Source organism: Ornithorhynchus anatinus, chromosome 1 (assembly GCF_004115215.2).
Source record: "Ornithorhynchus anatinus isolate Pmale09 chromosome 1, mOrnAna1.pri.v4, whole genome shotgun sequence".
NCBI lineage: Eukaryota > Metazoa > Chordata > Mammalia > Monotremata > Ornithorhynchidae > Ornithorhynchus > Ornithorhynchus anatinus.
The window spans coordinates 169,702,908-169,729,615 of record NC_041728.1 but is presented as its reverse complement, the minus strand read 5'-3'; the positions used below and the strand labels follow the sequence as shown (position 1 = coordinate 169,729,615).

Below are 26,708 nucleotides of genomic sequence, written 5' to 3'. Positions count from 1 at the left end.
GATCTGAGAAAACACAGACTTTCCTGGTTCCAAGCCACAGTGTCCCGGGATGTTTTGAAAGGGAGTTGTTTGCATTCATTCATTCAAACACATTTATTGAGCACTTACTGTGTGCAAAGCACTGTATTAAGTGCTTGGGAGTCTACAACTACAAAGATGTACTTATATTGATGTCTGTTTACTTATACCGATTGATGCCTGTCTCTCCTCCTCTAGAATGTGAGTTTGTTTTGGGGAGGGATTGTCTCTCTTTATTTCTATATGTACTTTCCCAAGTTTATTGTACATATTGTGCAGTGCTCTGCACCCAGTAAGTGTTCGATAAATACAATTGAATGAATGAACAGCCACATTCCCTGCCCTTAATGAGCTCACCGTCTAAAACATTCAGCTTAAAAGGTGAAGTGCTGTTCATCCTCGTGGGACAACCTGATGACCCTGTATCTCCCCCAGTCCTTAGAACAGTGCTCTGCACATAGTAAGCGCTTAACAGGCTAACTTACTAGGGAAGCAGCGTGGCTCAGTGGAAAGAGCCTGGGCTTCGGAGTCAGAGGTCATGGGTTCAACTCCCGGCTCGGCCACTTGACAGCTGTGTGACTATGGACAAGTCACTTAACTTCTCTGTGCCTCAGTTACCTCATCTGTAAAATGGGGATTAACTGGAGCCTCACGTGGGACAACCTGATTCCCCTGTGTCTACGCCAGCGTTTAGAACAGTGCTCTGCACATAGTAAGCGCTTAACAAATACCAACATTATTTACATTATTATTAACAAATACCAACATTATTATCCCACATGAGGTCGACCAGGGGAAGTTAGAGAAAGCAGATTGGCTTAATGGAAAGAACACACTTGCCTGCTGTGTGACCTAGGGTAAGTCGCTTCTATATACCTGTTACCTCATCTGTAAAATGGGAATGACATCAAGAAATCAATCAGTAATATTGATTTTGTTTACTGTGTGCAAAGCACTGTACTCAGCACTTGGGAAAGTTCAGAATAACAGAGTTGACACATGTATTCCTTGTCCTCAACAAGCTTATAGTCTAGAGTGGGAGATGAACAATATAAATAATATCAATAAATTAGGGATATGTGGTTGAAGCGGTGGAAGTGAATGAGTTTTCCGAGTAAGTCGGTTTAGATGGAGAATAGAAGGGGTCCCAGGACTGAATGTTGAGGCACCCCTGCAGTTAGAGAGGGAGAGGCAGAGGAGGAGCCTGAGAAAGTGACCGAGAAGGAGAGGTCAGAGAAATAGGAGGAGAACCAGGAGAAGACAGGGTCGGTGAAGCAAAAGTTAGATAATCCTTGCCAGGAGAAGAGAGTGGTCCATAGTGTTGAAAGCAGCTGAGAAGTCCAAGAGGATTAGGATAGAGGAGTGGACATTAGATTTAGCAACAAGGAGATCATTGGTGACCTTCAAGAGGGTCTTTTTTGTAAAGTGGATGGGGAGGAAGCCAGATTGCAGGGGGTAAAGGAAAGAGTTGGAAGAAAGGAAGTGGAGGCGGCAATGGAGTTTGGAGAGGAATGGGAGGAGGGAGACGAGGTGTTAACTGGAGGGTGCCATGGAGTGAAGGGTTTTTTTTTTTTTTTTTAGAATGAGGGGCTACGTGAGCGTGCTTGAAAGTGCTGAGAAAGAAGCTTTTGTAAAGTGAGTAGTTGAAGATGGCAGTAAGGGAGGGAAGCAAGGAGGGGGCAATTGACCTGATGAGCTTAGAAGGGATAGGGTTGGAAGCACAGGTGGAGTGGTGGAATTTGAGAGAAGATGGACGATCTCTTTTACTACTACTATTACTATTATTATTGCTACTATTACTTCTTCTTTAAGAACAGTATAGCTGAGATGGAAAAAAGCCCAAAGACAGTCTAAAATAGGGGCAACTAAATCAAATTGCTAGGTCAGTGCAGGAAGTGCAAGCATTCCAATCTGGAACTTGTCTCTCTGAGCATGCCAGGAGTCCCAGAGACTCATTCGCATAAGTTTAACAGAGGAATTGTCTTGTCGTTCCTTGTTTTGGGGATCTGCTGAGGTAAGTGAACAGATACTCTTCCCAACCCCCCCTGCCCCCCATTCATTCATTCAATCGTATTAGAGCGCTTACTGTATGCAAAGCACTGCACTAAGCACTTGGAAAGGACAATCAAAGCCTTACTAAAGGCACACCTCCTCCAAGAGGCCTTCCCTGACTCGGCCTCCCCTTTCCTCTTCTTCCACTCCCTTCTGCATCACCCTAAGTTGCTCCCTTCATTCATCTCCCCTCCCAGCCCTACAGCACCTATGTACAGATCTGTAGTTGATTTATATTAAAGTCTGTCTCCCTCTCTAGACTGTAAGCTCATTGCAGGCATGGAATGTGTCTGTTTATTGTTATATTGTACTCTCCCAAGCATTTAGTAGTGCTTTGCACACAGTAAGCACTCAATAAATACATTTGAATAAATTGAATGAATAAACGAATCCCTGATACAACCTCTCAGGAATGTTCCCCTAAATTAATGATCAATCAGTCTTATTTACTGAGCGCTTACAGTGTGCAGAACACTGTACTAAGTGCTTGGGAGAGTATAATATAAATTACAAACTTCACTTCTAGTCCATTCCAGGGACAGAGCCAAAGGTTGTCTCTGACTTTTCTTGCCAGCTTAATTTCCTTGTTTCCAGAAGATTCCCTCATCTACCTTCTCAGGACCTTTAAACTAGATCTCTACACTGTCAGCTTGTTAGGCAGGGAATGTGTCCGTTTAGCAGTAGAAGCGGAAACAGCATGGCGTAGTGGCTAGAGCGTGGGCCCGGAAGTCAGAAGGTCATGGGTTCTAATCCTGGCTCCGCCACTGCTCTGCTGTGTGACCTTGGCCAAGTCACTTCCCTTCTCTGGGCCTCAGTTACCTCATCTGGAAAATGGGAGTTATTAAGACTGTGAGCCCCATGTGGGACAACCTGACTACCTTGTACCTACCCCAGCACTTAGAATAGAACTTGGCACATAGTAAGCACTTAATACCATAATAATTATTATTATTGTTATATTGTACTTGCCCAAGCACGTAGTATAGTTCTCTGCATGCAGTAAACACTCAGTAAGTACAAGTGCATGAATGAAAAAATCAACTCAATCCATCATCAGTGAGATTTTACACTGGGTATCCTGACCGTAGAGCTTAACTTTTCTATAAGCAACCAAGGGGAAAGACAAATTAAAATGTGCTAAACCACTCCTTGTCACATTATCAAAGTGATTATCCCCCTAACAAAGGTTTTCTGTTGTAAATTAATATAATCCACTGTGTTCAATCAGTGGTATTCCAGAATCTCTGAGAAACTGTAATAGCAACCAGAGTTGGTTTATAGTTTGGCAAAGAAATTATAATTTTAATTTGACTCTAAGACTTTGGATTTAATAGCCAGACTGGGACATTTATAAACTCCATGCAAAATACAAGTAAAAGAAAATGAATCTCAGTGATGAGAATGAATAATAAAATCATTAAAACTTTAAAATGATGAAAAATAAAATAAAATCGAATACTTAAGTGAACACTTCATTCATTCAATTGTGTTTACTGAGCATTTATTGTGTGCAGAGCACTGTACTAAGCACTTAGAATGTACAATTCAGCAACAGATAGAGACAATCCCTGCCCAACAACGGGCCCAGTTCACTTAATGCTTGAATCATCTATAGGGACATTTATGATCCCCACATAACATATCAATTGTAAGACTAATGAAAAATTAAAAAAAAAATTTCAAGTGAAAAAATACATGTGCGCGTCATTAATTTCTCAGCAGTTCTAGAAAAAATCTGCCTCTGGTACCTTTGAAGTTTCAGAAGGTGGTTCTAGGCATAGGTTATTATAATTCTTCAAATTAAAGGTCAATGCCATTATAATAAAATTAAAATATGTTAAAATCTTAAAATATTGAAAGAGGACTTGATGTGTATTCTTACACTGAAAATGCTTCTGAATTCTTTGAATCAACTGGACTACCCAGTATCTACCCCAGAGCTTAGAACAGTGCTCTGCACATAGTAAGTGCTTAACAAATACCAACATTACTATTATATTCAAAATCCACAATTTAAAATGTACTGCCTGTCTTTTCCCAAGCCTGTCTTTTACCAGGCAGCCAAGAAGCAGCCACTGCTTCTCTTCTTTTATCAGAGAGGCAGGGTAAATTAGTGGACTCCTAAGAGTCAAAGGACCTGGGTTCTAATCCCACTGCACCACTTGTCTGCTGTGTGGCTTTGGGCAAGTCACTTAACTTCTTTGTGCCTCAGTTCCCTTGTCTGCAAAATGGGGATTCAATACCATTCTCCCTCCTCCTAATACTGTGAGCCCTATCTGGGACCTGATTAAGTTGTATCTACCTCAGCGTTTAGTATAGTGCTTGGCATATTAGTAAGCACTTAAATATCACAATAATTACTGTTATTTGGGACTTGTGACGGAGGCAAAAAGAAAGCCTCAAAAACCGTTCAAGCTGGTATAAACACATTTAGGATTTTGACAACAAATCTTCCATTTCAAAGGGAATCATTCCATTTGAAATGCAAGTAAGCTGTTGAAAAACTGTATTTTTTGAACACCTACTATGTGCAGACTAGCTTGAAAGACCTTACAATCTTCTGGGGAAGTCAGGAAACAGAAATCATTTACATGGTGTAGTGTATAGAGCATAGGCCTGGGAGTAAGTAAGTACTTAATATGGTAAATTTTAATTTTATTTTATGGTATTTCTTAATCATTTACTACATGCCAGGCACTGTAATAACTACTGGGGTAGATAATGTTGGCATTTAAGTGCTTACTATGTGCCAAGCACTGTTCTAAATGCTGGGAAGGATACAAGGTGATCAGGTTGTCCCACGTGGGGCTCACAGTCTTAATCTCCATTTTACAGATGAGGTAACTGAGGCACAGAGAAGTTAAGTGACTTGCCCAAAGTCACACAGCTAATCAGTGGCAAAGCCAGGATTAGAACCCATGACCTCTGAATCCCAAGCCTGGGCTCTTTCCACTGCAAACTAAACAGATGGGATACAGTTCCTGTCCCAGATGGGATTCACAGTTTAAACTCCCATTTTACAGATGAGGTAACTGAGGCACAAAGAAGTAAAATGACTTGCCCAAGGTAAAGGATTTTGCACACAGTAAGCGCTCAATAAATACGATTGAATGAATGAATCAGAAGGTCATGGGTTCTAATCCCAGCTCCACCACGTGTCTGCTGTGTGGCCTTGGGCAAGTCACTTCTCTGTGCCTCAGTTACCTCATCTGTAAAATGGGGATGAAGAATGTGAGCTCTGTTTGGGACATGGACTGTGTCCAAGTGGATTTGCTTATATCCCAGCGCTTAGTACAGTGCCTGGCACATAGTAAGGGCTTAACAAATACCATAATTATTCCAGTGGTTGGCACCTAGTAAGTGCTTAAAAAGTACCATTACTGTTATTATTTACAAGAAGGAAAAAGGAGAATAAAAATGTATCTGGTAGTAATAGGAGTAATAATGATTTTGATGATAATAATTATGGAATTGTTAAGCGCTTACTATGTGCCATGCACTGGGGTAGATACAAGATAATCAGGTTGTCCCATGTGGGGCTCAGTCTTAATCCCCCATTTTACAGATGAGATAACTGAGGCAAAGAGAAGTTAAATGGCTTGCCTAAGGTCACATAGCAGACAAGTGACGGAACCAGCTTCCCCTTTTCCCTCTGCTCCCTCTCTGCCCCCCCTTCACCTCCCCTCAGCTAAGCCCCCTTTCCCTCTGCTCCTCCCCCTCTCCCTTCCCCTCCGCACTGTGCTCATTTGTATATATTTTTATTACCCGATTTATTCTGTTAATGAGGTGTACATCCCCTTGATTCTATTTATTGCAATTAAGTTGTCTTGTTTTTGTCCATCTGTCTCCCCCGATTAGATTGTGAGCCCGTCAGTGGGCAGGGGTCATCTCTATCTGTTACCGAATTGTACATTCCAAGTGCTTAGTACGGTGCTCTGCACCTAGTAAGTGCTCAATAAATACTATTGAATGAATGAATGAATCCTCCGACTCCCAAGCCCGTGTTCTTTCCACTAAGTCATGCTGCTACTGAGTGCAAAGCACTGTGCAAAATGTTCTCTGAAAATACTTTCAGTGTCTGTCTCTCCCTGTAGGCCGTAAACCCCTTCACGACATCACTAAAATCTGCCCTTTCCTTTCCAACCAGACTGCTATCATATTAATCCATCACTTTTTCAATCCTGTCTTGATGACTGTACCAGCCTCCTTGCTGACCTCCCTGCCTCCCGTCTCTCCCCACTCCAGTCCACACTTCACTCTGCTGCCCGGATCATTTTTCTACATCGTCTCCCCACCCCTCAAGAAATTCCAGTGGTGGCTCATCCACCTCCGCATCAAACAAAAACTCCTCAATATTGGCTTGAAAGTACTCAATCACCTTGCCCTCTCCTACATTCATTCATTCATTCAATCATATTTATTGCGTGCTTGCTGTGTGCAGAGCACTGTATTAAGTGCTTGGAAAGTACAGTTCAGCAACAAAGAGACGATCCCTGCCCACGACGGGCTCACGGTCTAGAAGGGGAAGACAGACAACGAAACAAGTAAACAGGCATCAATATAGAGTTATAGATAGATACGCATCATTAATAAAATAGTTATAAACGTGAACGTATATACATATAAGTGCCGTGGGGTGGGGAGAGGGGGAGAGCAGAGGGAGCGAGTGGGGGTGATGGGGAGGGGATGGGGGAGCAGAGGAAAAGGGAGGCTTAATCCGGGAAGACCTCCTTGAGGAGGTGAACTTTCTGTAGAGCTTTGAAGGGGGGAAGTGTGCTAGTTTGGTGGATTTGAGGAGGGATGGCATTCCAGGCCAGAGGCAGGACGTGGGGCAGGGGGTCAAGGGTGGGACACGCGAGAATGAGACCCGGTGAGGAGCAGAGTGTGCGGTCTGGGCTGGAGAAGGAGAGAAGGGAGATGAGGTAGGAGGGGGCAAGGTGATGGAGAGCGTTGAAGCCAAGGGTGAGGAGTTTTTGCTTGATAGGGAGGTTGGTAGGCAACCACTGGAGATTTTTGAGGAGGGGGTGACATGCCCAGAGGGTTTCTGTAGAAAGTTAATCCGGGCAGCACCTCACTAGTCTCCTACTACAACTCAACCTGCACACTTTGCTCCACTAATGCTAACCTTCTCACTGAACCTCAGTCTCATCTATCTTACTGCTGACCTCTTGCTGACATCCCACCTCTGGCCTGGAAGGCCCTCCCTACTCGTAACCAATGGACAATTAATCTCTCCCTCTTCAAAATCTTATAGAAGACAAATCTCCAAGAGGCCTTCCCTGACTAAACCCTCCTTTCCTTTTCTACCTCTCCCTTCTGCTGCGCCCTGACTTGCTCTCTTCATTCATCCCCCATCCCAGCCCCGCAGCACTTATGTACAGATCTATTATTTATTTATATTAATGTCTCTCTCCCCTTCTAGACTGTAAGCTTGCTGTGAGCAGGGAACGTGTCTGTTGAATGTTGCGGCGTATTCTCCCAAGCGTTTAGTACAGTGCTTTGCACACAGTAAGCACTCAAATACAATTGAATGAATTGAATGAATGAATGAAAGGGAGGAACTGGAGAGCAGCAGGGGAGATTTTAGGGAGATCGTGCATGATGGTTTCGATATTCTCAAAAAAATGGATGAAGTCAATTACATCTTTTTTCCATCCACACCCACTCCCTTGGAAAACTCATTCGCTCACGTGGCTTCAACTATCACCTCTATGCTAATAACACCTAAATCTACATCTCCAGCCCTCATCTTGTTCCATCTCTACAGTCTCGCTTTTCCTCCTGCCTTCAAGACATCTCTATTTGGATGTCCCCCCTTCACCTCAGACTTAATATGGCTAAAACTGAATGTCTTCTCTTCCCACCTAAACCCTGTCCTCCTGCTCACTTTCCCATCACTGTTGACGGCGCCACCATCCTTCCTGTCTCACAAGCCCTTAACCTTGGTATTATCCTTGACTCCCCTCTCTCATTCCACCCACGTATACAAGCCATCACTAAATCCTGTCAGTTCTACCTTCACAACATCACCAAAATTTGCCCCTCCTCTCTTTCCAAATTGCTACCACATTAATGCAAGCACTTATCCCGCCTTGATTGTCGTATCAACCTCCTTGCTGACCTCCCTGCCTCCTGCCTCTTTCCACTCTAGTCCATGCTCCGTTAGAGAAGCAGCGTGTCTCAGTGGAAAGAGCACAGACTTGGGAGTCAGAGGTCATTGGTTCATATCTGGGGTCTGTCACTTGTCAGCTGTGTGACTGTGGGCAAGTCACGTCGCTTCTCTGGGCCTCAGTTACCTCATCTGTAAAATGGGGATTAAGACTGTGAGCCTCATGAGGGACAACCTAATCACCCTGTATCTCCCCCAGCGCTTAGAACAGTGCTCTGCACATAGTAAGTCCTTAACAAATACCAACATTATTATTATTATTCTGCTGCCCCAATCATTTTCCCTCAAACGTGTTCGGACCACGTTTCCTCACTCCTCAAGAAACTCCAGTGGTAACTCCAGTGGTTGCCCACCCACCTCTACATCTACTCCTCACCGTTGACTTTAAAGCACTTAGTCACCTTGCCCCCTCGTGCCTCACCTCACTGCTCTCCTACTACAACCCAGCCCACACACTTTGCTCCTCTGGTGCTAACCTTCTCACTGTACCTGGATCTCATCTATCTCACTGCCGAACTCTTGCCCACATCCTACCTCTGGCCTGGAATGCCCTCCGTCCTAGTATCAGCCAGACAATTAATCTCTCCCCCTTCAAAGCCTTATTGAAGGCACATCTCCTCCAGGAAGCCTTCCCTGACTGAGCCCTCCTCTCCCCCTCTCCCACTCCCTTCCGCACCACTCGTACTTGCTCCTTCATTCATCCTCCCTTTCCCACAGCGCATATGTATATACCTGTATGTATTTATGTATATACCTGTATGTAACTGTTATTTATGTATGTATATATTTATATTAATGGCTGCCTCCCCCTCTAGAATATCAGCTCATTACGGGCAGGGAATGAGTCTGATAATATACCGTACTCTCCCAAGTGCTTAGTACAATGATTTACACATAGTAAGTGCTCAATAAATACAATTAATAATAAAATAATAATAATTAGGGGCCAGAGATGGGGGAGGTGCAGGGACAGGAGGTTTGAGTAGGAAGTTAAATTCTGAAACAACTGGCCATAAATAACTGTATAAATAGGTACATAATTGTAAAGAATGACTGCTGGGTTATTATGACTCACACCCAGTTCTTCCTGTAAATGTTTTTTCTACTCATTTTGGATAAAATGCTATTAGGATTTTCGAGAACATTCTTCGGGTACTGTGCTTCTATCTGGATAGAATGTGATGAGACATTAAAAAATGATTATCTGCATGTGGGCGGTATTGTCATTTTAAACTTCACAAATCAATCGGTTGTATTTAGTAATAATAATGATGTTGGTATTTGTTAAGCGCTTACTCTGTGCAGAGCACTGTTCTAAGCACTGGGGTAGATACAGGGTGATCAGGTTGTCCCATGTGAGGCTCACAGTTAATCCCAATTTTACAGATGAGGTAACTGAGGCACAGAGAAGTTAAGTGATTTGCCCACAGTCACGCAGCTGACAAATGGTAGAGCCGGGAGTCGAACTCATGACCTCTGACTCCGAAGCCCAGGCTCTTTTCCACTGAGCCACGCTGCTTCCAGTGTGCAGGGCACTGTACTAAGCACTTGGGAGAGTAAAACACAATATAACAGACACATTCTCTGCCCACAACTAGTTTACTTATTTCACCCTCCTTGGCATTTTTATATATATGTATATATTCATTCATTCAATAGTATTTATTGAGCACTTAATATGTGCAGAGCACTGTACTAAGCGCTTGGAATGTACAAGTCGGCAACAGATAGAGACAGTCCTTGCCGTTTGGCGGGCTCACGGTCTAATCGGGGGAGACGGGCAGACAAGAACAATGGCAATAAATAGAGTCAAGGGGAAGAACATCTCATAAAAAACAATGGTAAATAGAATCAGAGTGATGTACATCTCATTAAACAAAATAAACAAAATAAATAGGGTGATGAAGATATATACAGTTGAGCAGACGAGTACAGTGCTGAGGGGGTGGGACGGGAGAGGGGGAGGAGGAGAGGGAAAGGGGGGAGAAGAGGGATTAGCTGTGGAGAGGTGAAGGAGGTGGGTAGAGGGAGCAGAGGGAAAGCGGGGAGCTCAGTCTGGGAAGGCCTCTTGGAGGGGGTGAGCTTTAAGTAGGGATTTGAAGAGGGGAAGAGATTTAGATTGTCGGAGGTGAGGAGGGAGGGCGTTCCGGGACCGCGGGAGGTCGTGGCCCGGGGGTCGACGGCGGGATGGGCGAGACCGAGGGACGGCGAGGAGGTGGGCGGCGGAGGAGCGCAGCGTGCGGGGTGGGCGGTAGAAAGAGAGAAGGGAGGAGAGGTAGGAAGGGGCAAGGTGATGGAGAGCCTCGAAGCCTAGAATGAGGAGTTTTTGTTTTGAGCGGAGGTCGATAGGCAACCACTGGAGGTTTTTGAAAAGGGGAGTGACAGGCCCAGAGCGTTTCTGCAGAAAGATGAGCCGGGCAGCGGAGTGAAGAATAGACTGGAGCGGGGCGAGAGAGGAGGAAGGGAGATCAGAGAGCAGGCTGACACAGTAGTCTAGCCGAGCTATTACGAGAGCCTGTAACAGTAAGGTAGCCTTTGGGGTGGAGAGGAAAGGGCGGATCTTGGCGATATTATAAAGGTATATATATATACCTTTATATATATATATAAATTTATATATATTTATATATATATATGTCTCCCCAGTAAATTTATTTTGATCATTCTAGTTGTATGTATTTTTGTATCTTTGTATCCCACACTACAGTATCAGGACCTTGTAGGCAGGGAGAATGCCACTGTGTTATTCTGTACTTCACAAGTGCCTAGTACAGTAAGGAGTTTAATAGGAAGACAGAGATAGTTTTGCTTTCTCTTTGTTGCAGAGATCATGGGAGATGGGTTACAGCTTCCATTTCTTTTTTCAAAAAGCGTGAAATGCCTACTATGTGTTAAACAATTTTTTAAGCACCGGGGTAGATACAAGTTAATCAGGGTGGACAGAGCCCCTGTCCCACATGGGGCTCACAGCCTAAGTAGGAGGGAGAAAAGCTTTTGAATTCCCATTTTACAGTTGAGAAAACTGAGGCACAGAGAAGACAAGTGACTTGCCCAAGGTCACATAGCAAGCAACTGGCAGAGCCAGTTGAATCCAGGTTCCCTGACTTCAAGGCCTATATTTTTTTCATCAGGACACACTGCTTCCCTGCTTCCGATTTGACACTGGGGCCGTGGTGAGGAGATGGCTCTAGGAAGCGATCGTCTCCTGGGTGTCGGAGGTTCTGCACCAGGCCGACTCCGATTCCCAGCGAGGATCTGACCCGTACCGAAGAGCCGGTCGTCCAACTAATTCCATCTATCTGGATGGAGAATCTCTAGTCTCGAAGACACACTGAAAGCACTGAAAGCCGTGCCCGCGAAAAGCCAACGCCATTTTATTATCCAATCCGTACTCTTTTTTTACCCCTTTTATTGAAGGGGTCACTCCGTGACGCTAAACATGGAAGAAAATAAAATGAAATAAATAAATCAATCCAACTCAAGCTGCCTAGAGCCCTTTTACAGTCAAGCTAGCTAAAATGTTCTCGAAGTTTATCGGGAAGCAGACCGGGCTGGTTAAAATAACATTGTGCAGTGAAAAGGAAAATAAGATGTCATGGCAAACTAAACATCTTCACTTTCCCGAACAAATCAAAGATGCCTAGGGAACTCAAGGTCAGAAGCCCAGTTTCCCCAGTGCTAGCCCGCGGGGCTTACTGGGGGTATCGGGGGGCAATCAGTGGAACCTACCCACCTGTTCCCCAGCGAGGGTCCAGTGAGGTTTCTGCTTCGGTCCTCTCTCCCCAGGAGGCTTTTTAGTATGTTGTGAAAGTAAAGATGTTTAGCTTGGCGTGACATCTTATTTTCTGTTCTACTGCACAGTGTTATTTTAACCTGGGCAGCCCGCTTTCTGATAAACTCACAGGAACTTAATACCTGCAAAATTCTCCCATTAAAATGAATGGAGCTTTGAGATATGTGTGTGTGAGAGAGAAAGACAGCAGAGTGGAGGGGAAGGAGGAATAAGGTTGAAAAGGGAGAAGGGGAGAGAATCTCATTAGCTTACAAAGGAGGCCCTTCTGCTTCTCTGAGTCTTACAGTGCAGAGTCCCTTTGGAATCGGGGTGAGAGAGCCAAGCCATCTTCCCGGAAGTGGGCTGGAGCTTTGATCGCGGCAATTTTATTGTCTGTGTTCTTCGTTAAGAGATTCTGAAATTGCAGTCATTACTGAAAATATTAAACTATCCATGGCGGTGGCCACTGTGAAAAGGAAAGGTCAGGTTTTTGCTGTTTCAGTTGTTTGCTTCTAGGGCATGGGCCTGGGAGCAAGAAGGTCATGGGTTCTAATGTGCCACATCTGCCGTGTGGCCTTGGGCAAGTCAGTTCACTTCCCTGGGCTTTAGTTATCTCATCTGTAAAATGGGGATTGGGACAGTGAGCCCCACATGGGACAGGGACTGTGTACAACTCAATTTAACCACCCTAGAGCTTAGTACAGTGCCTGGCACATAGCAAGTGCTTAAAAAATTCCACAATTATTATTATTATTCATTACTAATGCTAACAATAAAGATTGTACATACTCAGCCTTAGAAGTGAGAAGCAGAAAGAGTAGAAAGAGCATGGACCTGGTAGTCTAAAGACCGAGGTTCTAATCCCAGTTCTGCACTTGTCTGCTGTGTGTCCTTGGGCAAGTGATTTCACTTCTCTGGGCCTCAGTTACCTCATCTGCAAAATGATGATAATATTGTGAACCCCATTTAGAACATGGACTGTGTCCAAACTGATTATCTTTATCTACCCCGGTACTTAGTATAGTGCCCAGCACAGAGCAAGCCCTTAACAAATACTATGGAAAAAAAAGGACATTTAGGCCATCTCTCTGACTCTGGGTAGGACCATAACTAAACCATTCCAGACAGATAATGTTTTTAAACACCTTCAGGGTGGTGTCTCCTCAGTGTACTTCCCAAACATTCCATGGTTTAAAACAGCTTCTCTTTATATTTAATTTAAATCCCTCACATCATGGTTTAAGCCTTCCTTCATGTTTTGCCATCATTGGAGATAGAGAACAGCTTCAGAGCACCTACGAATAGCAGCTTGCCTAATACAGCCATAGCTCACATTAAAGCCATTCCGTCATACATTTTGGTTTGCTACTGTAATAATAATGTTGGTATTTGTTAAGCGCTTACTCTGTGCCGAGCGCTGTTCTAAGCGCCGGGTTAGACACAGGGGAATCAGGTTGTCCCACGTGGGGCTCACAGTCTTAGTCCCCATTTTACAGATGAGGTGACTGAGGCACCGAGAAGTTAAGTGACTTGCCCAAAGTCGCACAGCTGACGAGTGGCTGAGCCAGGATTCGAACCCATGACCTCTGACTCCAAAGCCCGTGCTCTTTCCACTGACCCACCCTGCTTCTCGTCCCAAAGTACAACCATTCCAGAACTGGGCCACGCTCTGTATCTTGAGAGATGCTTCTACTTGAAAGTACTTCCCTCTCCCTCAGGCCTTCCTCGACAGGGGTGACGTGGGAGGGATGTGAGGCTGTTAAGGATAACCTGAGGGCAAAGAAACTTGACCATATTAGTCAACCTTAAGGCCTAAAACCAGCGTGGCTCAGTGGAAAAAGCCCAGGCTTGGGAGTCAGAGGTCATGAGTTCAAATCCTGGCTCTGCCACTTGTCAGCTGTGTGACTTTGGGCAAGTCACTTCACTTCTCTGTGCCTCAGTTACCTCATCTGTGAAACGGGGATTAAGACTGTGAGCCCCACATGGGACGACCTGATCACCTTGTATCCTCCCCAGCGCTTAGAACAGTATTTTGCACATAGTAAGCGCTTAACAAGTGCCATCATTATTCTTATAGAGAAGCAGTGTGGCTCGGTGGAAAGAGCACGGGCTTGGGAGTCAGAGGTCATGGGTTCAAATCCCGGCTCAGCCACTTGTCAGCTGTGTGACTTTAGGCAAGTCATTTAACTTCTCTTTGCCTCAGTTACCCCATCTGTAAAATGGAGATTAAGACTGTGTGCCCCACGTGGGACAACCTCATCACCTTGTATCCTCCCCAGTGCTTAGGAGAGTTCTTTGCACATAGTAAGCAATTAACAAATGCCGTCATTGTTATTATTATTATTAGCTCTGATAGTAATAATGGTATTTGTTAAGTGCTTACTATGTGCCAAGCACTGTTCTAAGCACTGGATATAACCCTACTTCTTGCCATAGGTATTAAAATCCACAGTGTGTTTTGCTCCTTAAATTTAATCCAAGTATAGCCGTAACTCCCCTTAAATATCTATTCCTATCTCTTCTAGTAACCCAAACTTGAACCATAACCCTAACCCTACTGACATATGACTCTTAAATCTTCTCTCCAAGTCTCATTTTGATATATCTATAAGCACAGCCTAGTTGGGCTAGGCCCAATTAAGTTGAATTTCCATTTTGTCAAGCATTGGTTTTCCCACGGAAAAAATGATCCCGGTGCTGGCCTGCTTCCCTCACTACAGGACGTCCATTTCAAACCCCAAGATCTTCCACTTTAAATTATGTATGCTCCGAAAGAGTGCCATGATTGAAACCGACGTTTTGAATTGGTTGAGATGGTTTTCAAGCCGGGTAGTTTTCTGAACTTTTCTCTCACCTCTTTCACCTGCTGAGATTCAGCGGTCTTTTCACTTGACACTCCTGACTCTGCATCTAGCTGCTGGATTTTCATCTTTAATTTACCATCATTTAAAAATAAAGCTTGAGTCCATCCCTGTTCCCTCCTACCCTCATCCTTTAAAATTCCAAAATATTAGTTTCTAGAATTATCCAGTTCTTTTTGTGGCAAACAATATGCAATAGGCACATCCAATCAGTCAATAAATAGTGTTTATTAAGTTCTTACTGTGTGCAGGTCTTGGTAGCAAGTTCTTGAGGGAGAACAATAGAGTTAATGGACCAGGATTTCTGCCCTCAAGGAGCTTACACCAAGCGGGGGAGAGTGGCAAGAGCACCGGCTTGGGAGTCAGAGGTCATGGGTTCTAATCCCAGGTCTGCCGCATATCTGCTGTGACCTTGGGCAAGTCACTTAACTTCTCTGTGCTTCAGTTGCCTCATCTGTAAAATGGAGATCAAGACTGTGAGCCCTATGTGGGTCAACCTGATTACCTTGTGATTGGCACATAGTAAGCACTTAACAAATTTTTCGGTGCTTAGTACGTGCCTGGCACATAGTAAGCGCTTAACAAATACCATAATTATTATCACGTGACTTCTTTCTTGACTATCAATCTGATATTCCCCTCTAGAATTCTAGCTGTTCAAGCCAGGTAAGAAGAACTCCAGACTGTAAGCTCGTTGTGGGCAGGGAATGTGCTATATTGTACTCTCTCAAGCGCTTAGTACAGTGCTCTGCACACAGTAAGTGCTCAATAAATACAACTGGTTGACTGACAAGAACTCCCAGTAATGTCATTACTCCTAACTTCTCCATTTAGCTACATTTTTACTACAGTAGGAATCAGACAATGGCTCCTAATGTATTGAATCTCTCCCAAGTGCTTAGCACTTTGCACAAAGTAAATACTCAGTAAATACGATTGAATGAATGAATGAATCCTAACCCCTTGAAAATATTCCCCCTGTCTCATCTCACCTATCCAGCTAGTTCCCTCTCAATTTTAAAATACTTATCAGCTCCAACAGTTACTCTGTCGAACTTCAAAGCCTTATCGAGGGCATATCTCCCCCAAGAGGCCTTCCCTGACTAAGCTCTTCTTTCCTTTTCTTCCAGTACCTTCTGTGTCGCACTGACTTGCTCCCTTTATTCATCCCCTCTCCCAGCCCCCCAGCACTTAGGTGCATATCTGAAATTGTATTTATTTATATTAATGTCTGTCTCCCCGGCTAGACTGTAACCTCGTAGAGGCGGGAAATGTCTGTTTATGGTTATACTGTACTCTCCCAAGAGCTTAGGACAGTGCTCTACACACAGTAAGAGCTCAATAAATACAATTGACTGTTAGACTGAGTGAATGAGCTCCAGGGAAGCTTTCCTAATTGAATAGACCTGGCTCCTCTGAGTCCCACTTGCAGATGTCCAAGTTTTCTGGAAGCCTTGTCAGAAGCTGGAAAAGCAGTATGGCTTAGTGGATAGAGCACAGGCCTAGAAGTAAGAGGATCTGGGTTCTAATTCCAACTCTGCCACTTTTCTATTGTGTGACCTTGGCCAAGTCACTTAACTTCTCTGTGCCTCAGTTTTACCAGTAAAATGGGGATTAAGACTGTGAGTCCCATGTGGGACCATTTCTTAGGAGTGGTCCTTATAAGGTAATGTTTCCTCAGTTTCCTCAACTGCAAAACGAAGATTCAATTCAAGTTCTTCCCCTTATATCGTGAGCCCCTTATGGGACGGGGACTGTGTCCGGCCTGAATGACTTGTACCTACCCCAGTGCTTAGAATGGTGCTTTACACATAGTAAGCGCTTAACAAATCCTATAAAAAAGCAATATAAAATAAAAACAGAGTTGGTAGACACCATCCTTGCCCACATGGAATTTACAATCCAGCTTAATTCATTCAATAGTATTTATTGAGCGCTTACTATGTGCAGAGCACTGTACTAAGCGCTTGGGATGAACAAGTCGGCAACAGATAGAGACAGTCCCTGCCGTTTGACGGGCTTACGGTCTAATCGGGGGAGAAGGACGGACGAGAACGATGGCAATAAACAGAGTCGAGGGGAAGAACATCTCGTAAAAACAATGGCAACTGAATAGAATCAAGGCGATGTACAATTCATTAACAAAATAAATAGGGTAACGAAAATATATACAGTTGAGCAGACGAGTACAGTGCTGTGGGGATGGGAAGGGAGAGGTGGAGGAGCAGAGGGAAAAGGGGAAAATGAGGGTTTAGCTGCGGAGAGGTAAAATAGGCATAAGAGCTTAATGTACAGTTATTGCTCAACTACTGTGTTTTGATAATGATAGTTTGGATGCCTCAACCACCAGAAACAGCAGAAAACCACAGAAACTTTTCTATAGCTGCCAAAGAGCTGCCATTTTCAATTGTTAAATGAGGTCATTTAATTGAAAACCCTAGGTTGGGAATATTAAACTACTTTTCCTGTAGCTTTTTTTAAATTGAAATAGAGATTCCGAGCTGGTCCCATAGAAAGACTTGTAGGAAGAAGGCGAGATTTAAAAGTTCATGAATGAGAGTGCCATGGGGGATTTATCTACATAAGGGAAAAGGGGAGTCAGTCATTTGCCTTGGGACAATTCCTTTCTTGCTTCATTTGAATAGACTTCAAATACTCTTTCACATGATCATCCACATAAACTGTAACCATGTGTTTTCATTACACAAAGTGAGCAATTAAATTGAGTGCAATTTCTCCCAATCTCAGATCTCAAGCCCTTTGAATGAACACAATGAGAACAAACAGAGAAAGGAAGGAGAGACTGGTATCTAGGATCTCCTTTCTTAACATTAAAACTAATGACCTTTCAAAATAATTAAACGTCTCACCTTACAAGCAATATTTTTGTGTTTTTCTCAAAAAAATATATATATCACATATTGCTGGCCCTATGATATAATACCATCCAGGTTCTTCTCATAAGAATATTTTGTTGAGGGGAAAAATTCCTGAAGACATCAAGAAAAAAATCCCAAAATTAATATTAATATCAAATCAAGGTCTCTCAATAAGAATCACTCTGGTGTGACAACCTCAATCTCCAGCCTATGGCATGTCCTAGTTCAACATATTAATGCTTTTCTGACCTTTCTAACCCTATCTATGAGATCAGCCAGGTAACATAAATAATAGAAGAGAGTTTAGGATCACCAAGATTTTAGGCATCACTACTTTCATAACTGGAGCCAAGCTGGGCCATACTCTGCTCTCACAAAACTATAGGCTCTTCAGCTTTTCGGTTGAAGAGGAAGAAGGGCAATGCTCATTACTTTCTAGAGGAAATCTTCGTGGTGTATCATATTTCAATCAATGGATTGATCAATCTTTGGTATTTAATGAGTCCTTACTATGTGCAAAGCACTTTGCTAAGTGCTTGGGAGAGTACAATACAGCACAATTAGATGTGTGCTATGCCTGTTATTTTGTTATATTGTACTCTCCCTTGTGCATAATAAAGTACTTTGCACAGGGTAAATGCTCAATAAGTACGATTGACTGACTGACACATTCCCTTCCCATAATGAGCTTACAGTCTAGAGGGGGAGACGCACCTTAATATAAATAATTTATAATGTATAATTTAAAGATATAAGTGCTGTGGGTTTGGGGGTGGGGAGAATATCAGTGTCCAAAAGTCATAGATTGAAGTCCATAGACAACACAGAAGGGAGAGGGAGTCGGGGGTGGAGGGAAGGGAGAAAGAGGGCTTAACCAGGGAAGACCTCTTGGAGGAGATATGACCTTAGTAATGCTTTGAAGGTGGAACACCAGAAAAGACCCTTTACTCTCCAAAACTCCTTTGATACCCACACCTCAATCAAGCAAAAGCAAGAACTGCTATGCAAGCCTGTTCATCAAGCGCTTACTGTGTGCAGAGCACTGTATTTAGCGCTTGAGAAAGTACACTGTAACAATATGACAGACACGTTCCCTGCCCACAGCAAGCTTACAGTGTAGAGGGGGAGACAGACATTAACATAAATGAATAAATAAATTACAGATATGTACATAAGTGCTGTAGGGCCTGGAGTGGGGATGAATAGAGGGAGGAAGGACAATGCAGAAGGGAGTGGGAGAAAAGGAAAAGAGGGCTTAGTCAGGAAAGGCCTCTTGGAGGAGATGTGCCTTCAATAAGGCTCTGAAGGGGGAGAGAGAAATTTTCTGTTGGAAAGGAGGAGGGAGGGAATGCCAGGCTGGAGGCAGGATGTGGGCATGAGGTTGGAGGCAAGATAGTTGAGATCAAGGTACAGTGACTAGATTGGAATTAGAGGAGTGAAGTGTGTGGACGAGGTTGTAGTAGGAGAGTAACGAGGTGAGGTAGAAGGGGGAAGGTGATTGAATGCTTTAAAGCCAATGGTGAGGAATTTCTTTTTGATGCGGAGGCGGATGGGCAACCACCGGAGGATTTTGAGGACTGGGGAAACATGAATTGAACTTTTCTTTAGAAAAATGATCTGAGAAGCAGAGTGAAATATGGACTGGATTGGAGAGAGACAGGAGACAGGGAGGTCAGCAAGGAGGCCAATAGAAGCAGTATGGCCTATTGGATAGAGCATGGGCCTGGAAGTCAGAAGGACTTGGGTTCCACTTCTGGCTCTGCCACTTTGCTGCGTAACGGAAGGCAGAGGAAGAGCCGGCGAAACGGGCCAAAGGATCGGCCTGAGAGTAGGACAAACAGGAGAGGATTGTCAGCGAAACCAGGTGAGACTCTCCAGGAGAAGAGGATGGTTCTACGGTGTCAAAGGCAGCTGAAGGATTAGGATGGAATGGAGTCTGTTGGATTTGGCAAGAAAGGAGGGCTTTGGTGACCTTGGAGCAGTCTCGGTGGAGCATAATGGACAAAACACAAATGGCAGAGAGTTGGAGCGAGGAAGTAGAGGAAGAAGGTGTAGACAACTCGCTTAAGGAGTTTGGAGATGATGGTAGGAGAGAGGTGGGGTCAAGGGAGGGTTTTTTAGGATAGGGGAGAAGTGGGTGTGTGTCTTAAAGGCAGCAGAGAAGGAGCCATTAGAGCGAGTCATAATAGGTGGCGGTCAGAAGGGGAAGAAGAGGGAGTACAAGTATTTATAAAAGTGTGAAGGGTTGGAGTCGGCACACGTGATGCAGGTGGGAGATCTCTTCTTGAGAGACAGATAAGAATTAATGACGAGACGATGAGATGAGACTTTGGACATTAGCTCTCTCATTCACCTCACACATCCAATCCGTCACCAACACCTACCGGTCTCACCTTTACAATGTGGCCAAGATCTGCCCTTTCCTCTCCATCCAAACGGCTATCGTGCTGATAGAAGCTCTCATAATATCCTGACTGGATTATTGTGTCAGACTCATCTCAGATCTCCCTTCCTCCTGTCTCTCCCCACTCCAGTCTATTTTTCATTCGGCTGCCTGGATCATCTTCCTACAGAAACGCTCTGGGCATGTCACTCCTCTCCTCAAAAACCTCCAGTGGTTGCCTATCAACCTCCGCATGAAACAAAAACTCCTCACTCTTGGCTTCAAAGCTCTCTATCCCCTTGCCCCCTCCTATCTCACCTCCCTTCTCTCTTTCTACCGTCCAACCAGCACACTCAGCTCCTCTGCCGCTCACCTCCTCACTGTCCCCCGTTCACGCCTCTCCCGCCATCGACCACTGGCCCACGTCTTCCCACTGTCCTGGAATGCCCTCCCTCCTCACATTCACCCAAACTAACTCTCTTCCCCTCTTCAAAGCCCTCCTGAGCGCTCACCTCCTCCAAGAGGCCTTCCCAGACTGAACCCCCCTTTCCCTCTGCTCCTCCTCCCCTCCCCATTCCCCCCTCTCCCTCCCTCTGCTCTTCCCCCTTCCCCTCCCCTCAGCACTTTGTATATTTATTATTTGTATTTATTATTTATTACCCTAATTATTTTGTTAATGAGGTGTACATCCCCTTGATTCACTTTATCTTGATAATGATGCTTTGCTTTTGTTTTGTTCTGTTTTGCTTTGCTGTCTCCCCCGTTTAGACTGTGAGCCCGGCATTGGGTGGGGATTGTCTCTATCTGTTGCCACATTGTACATTCCAAGCACTTAGTACAGTGCTCTGCACATAGTAAGTGCTCAATAAATACTATCGAATGAATGACCTGGGGCAAGTGACTTCTTTGTGCCTCATTTACTTCATCAGTAAAATGGGGATTAAGACTGTGAGCCCTAGGTGGGACGCAGACTGTGTCCAACCTGATTATCTGGTACCAACCCCATGCTTTGTACAGTGCCTGGCACATAGTAAGAACTACAAATACCACAGTTGTTATTATGATTATTATGATCATGATGATCATAAGGTTGGTGAGACAAGAAGGATGGTGGTGCTGTCTACAGTGATGGGAAAATCTGGGGGAGGACAGGGTTTGGGTGAGAAGATACGAAGTTCAGTTTTAGGCACATTAAGTTCAAGGTGACGGAGAACACCCCAACAGAGAGGTCTCGAAGGCAGGGGGAAATGCGAGACTGCCTCGGGAGAGAGATCAGGACTGGAGATGTAGAATCATCCGCAAAGAAGTGGTAGTTGAAGCAAAGGGACTGAATGAGTTCTCCAAGGGAGTAGGTGTAGATGAAGAATTGAAGGGGACCCAGAACTGAACCTTGAAGGACCCACACAAGGAGTGGGAAGCAGAAGAGGACCCCACAGAAGAGTCTGAGAATGAGCAGCCAGAGGGCTAGGAGAAGCAACAAGAGAGGTCAGTGTCAGTGAAGCGGAGTTTGGATATTGTTTTCAGAAGGGGGGGGGGCTCAATTGTGGTGAAGGCAACTGAGAGGTCAAGGAGGAGGAGGATGGAGTAGACGCCGTTGGATTTAGAGAGAAGGAGATCATTGGTGACCACAGAGAGGACGGTTTCTGTGAAGCGAAGGGGTCCGAAACCAGATTAGAGGGGGTCAGGGAGAGAATTAGAGGAGAGGAACTTGAGACAGAGGGTGTAGAAAATTCGCTCAAGGATAATATATATTGTGTATATTTCTGTAATTCTATTTATATTGATGCTATTGATGCCTGTCTACTTCTTTTGTTTTGTTTGGCGGTCTGTCTCCTCCCTTCTAGACTGTGAGCCCGTTGTTGGGTAGGGATTGTCTCAATCTGTTGCCGAATTGTATTTTCCAAGAGCTTAGTAAAGTGCTCTGATGATGATGATGATGTTGGTATTCGTTAAGCCCTTACTGTGTGCAGAGCACTGTTCTAAGCGCTGGGGTAGACACAGGGTAATCGGGTTGTCCCACGTGAGGCTCACAGTCTTAATCCCCATTTTACAGATGAGGGTACTGAGGCACAGAGAAGTGAAGTGACATGCCCGAAGTCTCACAGCTGACAAGTGACAGAGCCAGGATTTGAACCCATGACCTCTGACTCCCAAGCCCGGGCTCTCTCCACTGAGCAACGCTGCTTCTGTGTGCCCTGCACACAGTAAGTGCTCAATAAATACGATTGAATGAATGATAATAATAAGAATAATAATTTTAAGCCCTTACTATATACCAGGCATTGTACTAAGTACTGCCTTAAATGCAAGATAATAAGATTGAACATAGTCACTGTCCCACAAAGGGCTCACAGACTATGTAGGAGGGAGAACAGGAATTGAATCCCCTATTTTACCGATGAGGAAACTGAGGCGCAGAGAAATGAAGTGATTTGCCCAAGGTCACATATAGAAGGCAAGTGGTAGAGCCGGGAATGGAACCCAGGTCCTCTGACTCCCAGGCCCATGCTCCTTCCACTAAGCCACTTTGCTTCCACAGAGTTTTTATGAGTATTTTATGAGAGTTTTTGCAGCCGAAAAGTCACTTCTTATAGATCTCCTAGGAAGTGAACTTCACCAACTTACCGGCTCATCCAATCCTGTCACTGATTCACATTATTGGAAGAAAGATCTTCCCTGTGTCTAACTTGCAACCATCCTGCTACAATTTAAGCACAATTTTTTTTCATTCTGACTTCGGGAGAAATAAAGAACAGTTCTATTTCCCCAAATTAAGGTTAGCAAAGATCAGAATGAAGGTACTGAGTGGAAATCTGACATTTCTCTGCAGCTTCTGAAGAAAAACGGGTCTGACTTGCTCACAAATATAAGGAAAATAATGACAAGTCGTTACAAATAGAAATAAATTGGTTGCAGAAATAAATCCTTGCAGCGTGTGCATGCATGCTTCTGTAGATACCCACAGCCAAAACGCAGCCAAGGATTGAGACAGTTATCTGGCTAATTCACGTCAAAGCGTTTTTTGATTGAATTATCCTGATACTGGCTCCCCTCCTTCCTTCACTTTGTCTATCAAGGCACAACCTCTGTGCGCATGTATGTGTGTGTCTGTGTAACTTGCAGAAATGGAACTAGACCATTTAAAATATCTGCCTGCATACTTCAGGGGAGTACATTAATGTATTTTCTTCCATAAACAATGTCTGGACGAATAAGGCCATCCCTGTTTAATCGTGAAACGACATAATAATTGATCATTCAAGAGCTCTGGATCCTGACCACAGTTTGTGTGTCAATCCGTCATATTTATTGAGTGCTTACTATGTGCAGAGCACTCTACTGAGCACTTGGGAGAGTACGTGACGACAAAATTAGCAGACACATTCCCTGACCATAACGAGTTTGCAGTCTAGAAGGCGAGACAGACACTAATATGAATAAATCATTTAGAGTATATAATTTAAAGATAGGTACGTAAGTGCTGTAGGGTTGGGGGTGGGGAGAATATCTTGCATCCAGAGGTCACAGATTGAAGTGCACAGGCGACACAGAAGGGAGAGCGAGTGGGGGGAGTAAGAGGGAAGACTTCCTGGAGGAGATATGACCTTAGTAATGATCTGAAGGTAGAAGCAGGGATTTGGAAACAAATAGATGAAATGCCCCTTCATCCAGTTCCCACGAGATGGCATCATAGCTCTATGGTGCAATGTCATGGTGGTAGTTAACCCCAGATCTCAACTGGGGGTATCTGTCCCCCAGACAGAGAGAAGGACCCCTCTCTTCTTAGGAAAGCAGAAGGAGAGGCAATGAAGATGCAAATAGAGAAGCCCGGAGGGAAGAAGAAATTAGAAAAACAAGCACAGTGGATGGAGCCAGAAAGAAAATCCTTCAATTTGCCTTCACCGTGAAGGACAGCCTAAAGATGATCTCAAAGTAGATCCAAGGGCAATCATATTGACAAGGATTAAACCCACCACTTAGGAAAAGAGCAGAAAGATAAAAGGTAAGCTATACGGGTAGACTTGTTTATCCTTTCCTCCTAATATTTGTTGTTTCCATAGTGACATCCATTTTAAGTAGTGTCAAGTCATTATCCCCAAATAATGACTAGTCATTTTTTTCTAATGAATTTCTGTTAATCTCTCTCATGGTAAATCCCTATCTAGGGTTGAAAATAGTGTTACACAAACCTCTCCAGATGCGAGGGATTAATTTTTAAATGTAACAGGTTTCATTTCATAATTCATAACGTGAGCGAGAGCAACTTCTGTAAAAAGAAAACAGAACAGACGATACGACCTTTGATTGGTAATGGCAGAGAGTTTAAACAACTTAATGCCTCTGAAGACTGGTTGAAATCTTGGTCTGAGTCACCAGTGAAATGGCTGTGTTGGCCTAAATTTAACCCTGGGGCAAGATACACACCCTACACTAAACCCTCTTTGCTTCAAGTTCCTGGGCTAGTAGCAGGGAAGCAGTGTGTCCTAACGGAGAGAGCCCGGGGTCTGGGAATCAGAAGGACCTGGGTTCTAATTCCTCTCTGCCACTTGTCTGCTCTGTGCCCTTGGGCAAATCATTTAACTTCTCTGTCCCTCGGTTACCTCATCTGTAAAATGGAGACGTAGAATGTGAGCCCACTGTGGGACGGGGACTGGGTCAAACCAGATTATCCTGAATCTACCCCACTACTTAGTACAGTGCCTGGTAAGTAGTGAGCGCTTAACAAATACCACAGTTCTTATTAAACGGCTTGGTGCCAGTCAAGCAGAAAAAGGGCTCTTTTGGGGGACAAAGAAAAGTGGGTTCTTAATCCGGGGAAAAAAAAGTGAATGTGAGACTAGCAAAACTAGGGAAAGTGGGTTGTAAAGTCCAGGTAGTTTACTAAATTTGAAATGTGTTTCTTAAACATTTTGTGAATTGCCTTTGGAATTACATTCTATGTCACAGAAGGGACATGGTAAACTTCCTAGGATTAGTAACGATTGACTAATGGTACATTAATTAGTAACATGAGTAGCGTTATCACTGGATAATCTCCCTGGAAACCACTGTACCCTGAGCCCAATTTACCCCTCTGCTACTGAGATACCTAAATGCCTTCTGAGTAGTCTGAATCTCCCCCACTTCCTCTCAAAATCTACTCTCCACCTGTTGTTGTTCTTGTTCATAGTATTTGTTAAACGGTTACTATGTGCCAGGCACTGTGCTAAACCCCGGGGTAGATACAAGTTGATCGGGTTGGACACGGTCCCTGTCCCACATGGGGCTCACAGTCCTAATCCCCGTTTTACGGATGAGGTAACTGGGGCACAGAGAAGTAATGTGACTTGCCCAAGATCACACAGCAGAGAAGTAGCAGAGCTGGAATTAGCACCCAGGGCCTTAGTAATCAATCAATTGTATTTATTGAGCACTTACTGTGGGCAGAGCACTTAACTAAGCACTTGGAAGAATACAATATAACAAACATATTCCCTGCCTACAATGAGTTTACAATCTAGAGGGAGGTCCTTATGACTTCCAGGCCCATGCACTATCCAGTAGACCATGCCACTTCTCTAGATCATGCTGCTTCTCAACTGCACCTCTGACCTCATCCCTGAACACCTTATCAAAGCACTCGCCCCTTCCCTTACCTCAATTTTTTAAATGATATTTGTTAAGTGCTTACTCTGTGCCAGGCACTGTACGAAGCACTGAGATAGATGCAAGATAATTGGTTTGGACACACTCCCTGTCCCACAGAGGCTTCAGTCTTAATCCCCATTTTACAGACGGGGTGAGGCTTCGGTTTTAAAGCACTCAGTCACCTTGCCCCCCTCCTACCTCACCTCGCTACTCTCCTACTACAACCCAGCCCACACACTTCGCTGCTCTAATGCTAACCTTCTCACCGTACCTACATCTCGACTATCTCACTGCTGACCTCTCACCCATGTCCTGCCCCATGCCTGAAATCCCCTCCCTCCTCATATCTAACAGACAGTTACTCTTCCCACCTTCAAAGCCTTATTGAAAACATGTCTTCTCCAAAAGGCCTTCCCTGACTAAGCCCTTCTATCCTCTCCTCCCATTCCCTTCTGCATCACCCTGACTTGCTCCCTCTAATAATAATAATATTGTTGGTATTTGTTAAGCGCTTACTATGTGCAGAGCACTGTTCTAAGCGCTGGGCTAGATTCAGGGTAATCAGGTTGTCCTATGTGAGGCTCACAGTCTTCATCCCCATTTTACAGATGAGGTAACTGAGGCACAGAGAAGTTAAGTGACTTGCTCACAGTCAGCTAAGTGGCAGATCAGGGATTCGAACCCATGACCTCTGACTCCCCAGCCCAGCCTCTTTCCACTGAGCCGTGCTGCTATCCCTATTCATCCCCCCTCCCAGGCCCACAACACTTAGGTACATAGCTGAAATGTATTTATTTATATTTATTTATTTAATGTCTGTCTCCCCTTTACACTGTAAAATCACTGTGGGCAGGAACTGTGTTTATTGTTATATTGTACTCTCCCTAGTGCTTAGTACAGTGCTCTGCCTACAGTAATCCCTCAATAAATATGATTGGATGAATGA

At 44.2% G+C, this 26,708-nt stretch overlaps 1 long non-coding RNA gene across 1 annotated transcript; it reads left to right on the top strand.

Moving 5' to 3' along the window:
* Nucleotides 1-799: 799 nt before the first annotated feature.
* On the top strand, nt 800-11,698 carry LOC114816116. The gene is made up of 3 exons (XR_003763915.2): nt 800-875; nt 1,600-1,653; nt 11,371-11,698. It is a non-coding gene; the product is annotated as an uncharacterized LOC114816116 (long non-coding RNA).
* The last annotated feature ends 15,010 nt before the right edge of the window (nt 11,699-26,708 follow it).